A 5,995-nucleotide genomic window follows, 5' to 3' on the forward strand; every position below is an offset into this window, starting at 1 on the left:
AATATAGATGCTTGTAAGAAAATTGTAAAATGTTCTGGTCTTGTCTCACGAAACGTGATTAGAAAGGCTGTAGACACTTTAATATCCTACACCCATTTCAGCCTGACCAGTACAGAAAGTCTGTATTGATAGGACCACTACGTGGTCAATTTAATAAGAATAGGTCAAAACATTTGGACAATGCCAGTGCGGTGCCGGCTGCCAGAATATGCACATGTAAATATGATTATTATGAGACTGGAGTAGCTTGAGTATTTATATGCAGCAGCAGAATAAAGTCATTGAAGTAGAATAAGTGGTGATACTGCTGTTAGTGTCATATAACACACATCAAATAGATTGACTCCTGTTCCATAACACTGGGTATTCCCTGTGAGTCTCCTCCTCAGGTACTGGCCCAGTCCAACACTGTTTAGCTTCCAAGATCAGACGAGATCGGGCACTGGCAGTGTGGTTTGATAGTAGAAAAGGTAGGTAAGTTGGACACTAATGACAGTGCACCTATATAAGAAAAAAGTAGTGAAGGGTTATAGGGCAAGCAGAATATCGCAGAAAAAAGTAATAATAAATAAAAATGTGGATCTGCTTTCTGCATTAGGCTGGATGCATCAGATCCCACTATCAAACCACACTGCCAGTGCCCGATCTCGTCTGATCTTGGAAGCTAAACAGTGTTGGGCTGGGTCAGTACCTGAGGAGGAGACTCACAGGGAATACCCAGTGTTGTAGAACAGGAGTCAATCTATTTGATGTGTGTTATATGACACTATCACCACTTATTCTACTTCAATTACTTTATTCTGCTGCTGCATATAAATACTCAAGCTACTCCAGTCTCATAATAATCATATTTACATGTGCGTATTCTGGCGGCTGGCACCGCACTGGCATTGTCCAAATGTTTTGGCCTATTCTTATAAAATTGACCACGTAGTGGTCCTATCAATACAGACTTTCTTTACTGGTCAGGCTGAAATGGGTGTAGGACATTAAAGTGTCTACAGCCTTTCTAATCACGTTTCGTGAGACAAGACCACAACATTTTACAATTTTCTTACAAGCATCAATATTCATTTGATATCCTCCTTATATCTGTGTTGGATCATATGTTTGTTAATGGGTACTTATATTTTAACACTACCTAATAAATTTATATTTTAACATCTTTTTTCTTCTTCTTGAAATTTACTTCAATTAATTAAGAGTGTGCCCACACAAGAGCCTTCTTTTTCTCTCTTTCTACTCTGTCATCACTATTAGCTATTAAACTGTAATACTTAAAAAATAAACCTAATAGATCTTGGTCTGATTTGATAATAGCACTGTAAATCAATTCTATGTCACTCTGTCTTTAGGAATGGACTAGGCAAATATAAATTCCTCTGCCTCTCAAAGTAAGTTATGTATGTATGAAGCTTTACAAGTATGATTACATAACTATCCCATTACATTATACTGTACATACTGTAGGTACATATTGGAAAGTGCTTGATTTATAAGACTGTTTGTAACCAGCTGTGATATTGCAAGTACAATTTATAATTGAATCCCTTCTGCAGTACTACTGTTGAGCTGTGAACGTTGCTATCTAATATGTACGCTGATCAGGTAGCATGTTGACTGTAATTCTTTGCTCTGTGTGGTTTCCTTTATTTGCTAGCTGCAAGCTAAAGCTGTGAAACTATAAACTGGCCAGAGTTCTAAATCCTTCCAAGCATGATCCAAGCGATTAGTTCTTGTGTAAGGGAGCTAATGAAATACTCATTGATCTCTTGTCTGCAAAGCAGATGAGGCAGGTCAGTTAAACATTAAACTGATGTGTGTACATTATAGTACTCTTAGGAAAGTACTATTGTAATTTACATTGCTTGATCATTCATGATAATAAAGAGTGCATTGGACATGTTTTGTATTAGAGACATTACGCTGTGCAGCATTTTACAAAGCCTTGTTTATCTAGTAATGTCTTCAAGCACCTCAACTAGGAAAATGACTGCTTGCTAAAAAAAGAATAAATTAGAGATGAGAGGGTTCGGTTCTCAGAGAACCGAACCCTACCAGACTTTGCCTTTAGAGTCCGGTTCCGAGCCAGGCTTGGGTTTTCCTGCCTGACTCAGCAAAACGTCATCATCCCGCTGTCGGATTCTCTGGGGATTTGGATTCCATATAAGGAGCCGCGCGTCGCGGCCATTTTCACTCCAGTGTCGGAGAGTGTATTGAGAGGACGTGTCCTCAGTGTTAAGTTTCTGTGTGGGGCGGGAAAGTGGGGTGGCGAGTCTTGTGCTGTGTGGTGCTGCTCAGTCCAGTCCAGTGTAGTCTGTGTATTGTGCTGCATCAGTCCAGCCAGTCACAGTGTTGGTGTCCTCTGCTGCCATATATTCAGTGTAGCTGTATAAAGTGGTGCTGTGTTGTGCTGTCCAGTCTAGTGTAGTCAGTGTATTGTGCTGAATCAGTCCAGCCAGTCACAGTGTTGGTGTCCTCTGCTGCCATATATCCAGTGTGACTGTATAAAGTGTTGTTGTGTTGTGCTGCATCAGACCAGTGGTAGTGTCCTGTCCATCAGTCATTCCATCAATGAGACAGTCACAGTGATATATGCTGCTGCTATATGTCCACTGCTACAGTATAATAATAATAATAATAATAATAATAATAACAACAACAACAACAACAACCACAAGTCACTTACAGTGTTGTTGTGTTGTGCTGTATCAGACCAGTGGTAGTGTTCTGTTCATCGGTCATTCCAGTGACGAGGCAGTCACAGTGGTATACGCTGCTACTATATGTCCACTGCTACAGTATTATACTATACCATATATATATACTGTATATACTATACAGTATTATAATAATAATAACAACAACCACAAGTCCCTTACAGTGTTGTTGTGTAGTGCTGCATCAGACCAGTGGTAGTGTCCTGTCCATCAGTCATTCCAGTGACGAGGCAGTCACAGTGGTATACGCTGCTGCTATATGTCCATGCTAGAGTATTATAATAATAATAATAATAATAATAATAATAACAACAACCACAAGTCCCTTACAGTGTTGTTGTGTTGTGCTGCATCAGACCAGTGGTAGTGTCCTGGCCATCAGTCATTCCAGTCATTCCTGTGCCGCATATTGTCTTATATAACTCCTAAAAAATAATGGAAAACAAAAATATGGAGAATAAAATAGGGAAAGATCAAGAACCACTTCCTCCTAGTGCTGAAGCTGCTGCCACTAGCAATGACATAGACGATGAAATGCCATCAACGTCGTCTGCCAAGGCAGATGCCCAATGTGATAGTAGAGGGCATTTAAAATCCAAAAAGCCAAAGTTCAGTAAAAATAACCAAAAAAAGAAATTTAAATCGTCTAAGGAGAAACGTAAACTTGCCAATATGCTATTTACGACACAGAGTGGCAAGGTATGGCTGAGGCCCTGGCCTATGTTCATGGCTAGTGGTTCAGCTTTACATGACGATGGAAGACCTCATCCTCCCGCTAGAAAAATTAAAAGAGTTAAGCTGGAAAGAGCACAGAAAAGAACTGTGCATTCTGAGACGGTATCAGAAATCCCCAAGGAAAGTCCAAGTGTGTCAGCGGTTACGATGCCTGACCTTCCCAACACTGGACAGGAAAAGGTTGCTCCTTCCACCATTTGCACGCCCTCTGCAAGTGCTGGAAGGAGCACCCACAGTCCAGTTCCTGATATTGAAATTGAAGATGTCACAGGATGAGTATATGGGTGTTGCTGGCGCTGAGGAGGAAGTTGTCGATGAGGATTCTGATGGTGATGTGGTTTGTTTTAGTCAGGCACCGGGGGAGACACCTGTTATTCATGGGATAAAGAAGCCCATTGTGATGCCTGGGCAAACTACCAAAAAAGCCACCTCTTCGGTGTGGAATTATTTCTCCACAAATCTGGACTACAGGTGTCAAGCCATCTGTTTCCTCTGTCAATCTGTAATAAGTAGGGGTAAGGATGTTAACCACCTAGGAACATCATCCCTTATACGTCACCTGCTGCACATTCATCAGAAGTCAGTGTCAAGTTGTGAAACTTTGGGTAAGAGCGTAAGCAGTACACTGACACCTAAATCCCTTCTTCCTCTTGTACCCAAGCTCCTGCAAGCCACACCACCAACTCCCTTAACGTCAACTTCCTCCTCAGTCAGGAACGTCAGTAGTCCTGCAGGCCATGTCACTGTCAAGACTGAGGAGTACTCTCCTAACTGAGATCCCTCCGGAGGATCCTTGAGTGGTATGCCTGCTGTTGCTGCCACCGCTTCTGCTGTTGCTGCTGGGAGTCGATCGTCATCCCAGAGGGGAAGTCGGAAGACCGCTTGTACTACTTTCAGTAAGCAATTGACTGTCCAACAGTCCTTTGTGAGAAAGATGAAATATGACAGCAGTCATCCTTTTGCAAAGTGGATAACGGAGGCCTTGACAGCTTTGTTGGTGTTAGACGTGCGTCCGGTATCCGCCATTAGTTCAGTGGGACTTAGAGAATTGTTTGAGGTACTGTGTCCCCCGGTATCAAATCCCATCTAGGTTCCACTTCTCTAGGCAGGTGATACCGAGAATGTACGCAGACCTCAGAAAAAGAGTCACCAGTGTCCTACAAAAAGTGGTTATATCCAGTGTCCACTTAACCATGGACATGTGAACAAGTGGAACAGGGCAGACTAAGGACTATATGACTGTAACAGCCCACTGGGTATATGTTCGGCCTCCCGTAGCAACAACAGCAGCAGCACCAGTAGCAGCATTTCACAAATGCCAACTTGTTCTTAGGCAGGCTGCACTATGTATCCCCGCTTCCCGTAAGAGGCACACAGCTGACAAACTCTTACAGAAACTGAGGAACATCATTGCAGAATGGCTTACCCGAATTGGACTCTCCTGGGGATTTGTGATATCGGACAACGCCACCAATATTGTGCGTGCATTACATCTGGGCAGATTCCAGCATGTTCCATGTTTTGCACATACAACTAATCTGGTGGTGCAGAATTTTTTGAAAAATTACAGGGGTGTGCAGGAGATGCTGTCGGTGGCCTGAAAAATTGCGGGTCACTTTCGGCATTCTGCCACCGCGTGCCGAACACTGGAGCACCAGCAAACACTCCTGAACCTGCCCTGCCATCAACTGAAGAAAGAGGTGGTAACGAGGAGGAATTCAACACTCAATATGCTTCACAGGATGGAGGAGCAGCAAAAGGCCATTCAAGCTTATACGTCCACCTACGATATAGGCAAAGGAGGGATAATGCACCTGACTCAAGCACAGTGGAGAATGATTTCCGTCTTGTGCAAGGTTCTCCAACCCTACGAACTTGACACACGTGAAGTCAGTTCAGACACTTCCAGCTTGAGTCAGGTCATTCCCCTCATCAGGCTTTTGAAGAAGCAGCTAGAGAAATTGAAGAAGGAGCTAAGACGGAGCAATTTCGCAAAGTATGTGGGACTTGTGGATGGAGCCCTTCATTCGCTTTACTTGGATTCAAGGGTGGTCAATCTGTTGAAATCAGAGCACTACATTTTGGCCACCGTGCTCGATCCTAGGTTTAAAGCCTACGTTGTATCACTCTTTCCTGTTTACACAAGTGTGCAGAGGTACAAAGACCTGCTGGTTAGTAAATTGTCAACTCAAGTGGAACGTGATCCGTCAACAGCTCGTCCTTCAATTTCTCCCGCCACTGTGGCTGCAAGGAAAAGGATAAGATTACCTAGCCCAGCCACTGGCGGGTATGCAGGGCAGTCAGGAGTAAAAGCTGATATCTGGTCCGGACTGAAGGACCTGCCAACGATTACTGACATGTCTACTGTCACTGCTTATGATTCTGTCACAATTGAAAGAATGGTGGAGGATTATATGAGTGACAGCATCCAAGTAGGCATGTCAGACAGTACGTATGCATACTGGCAGGACAAAAAGGCAATTTGAATGCCCTTGCACAAACTGGCTTTATTTTACCTAAGCTGCAACCCCCCCCCCCCC

General features: G+C 43.2%; 2 pseudogenes; one reads left to right on the forward strand and one right to left on the reverse strand.

Moving 5' to 3' along the window:
* Positions 1 to 348: 348 nt before the first annotated feature.
* Positions 349 to 467, reverse strand: LOC135052624 (5S ribosomal RNA; annotated as a pseudogene).
* A 146-nt stretch (positions 468 to 613) lies between these two features.
* LOC135052382 (5S ribosomal RNA) lies at positions 614 to 732 on the forward strand (annotated as a pseudogene).
* Positions 733 to 5,995: the final 5,263 nt, after the last annotated feature.

The sequence above is a fragment of the Pseudophryne corroboree genome, chromosome 2 (assembly GCF_028390025.1).
Source record: "Pseudophryne corroboree isolate aPseCor3 chromosome 2, aPseCor3.hap2, whole genome shotgun sequence".
In the NCBI taxonomy this organism is placed as follows: domain Eukaryota; kingdom Metazoa; phylum Chordata; class Amphibia; order Anura; family Myobatrachidae; genus Pseudophryne; species Pseudophryne corroboree.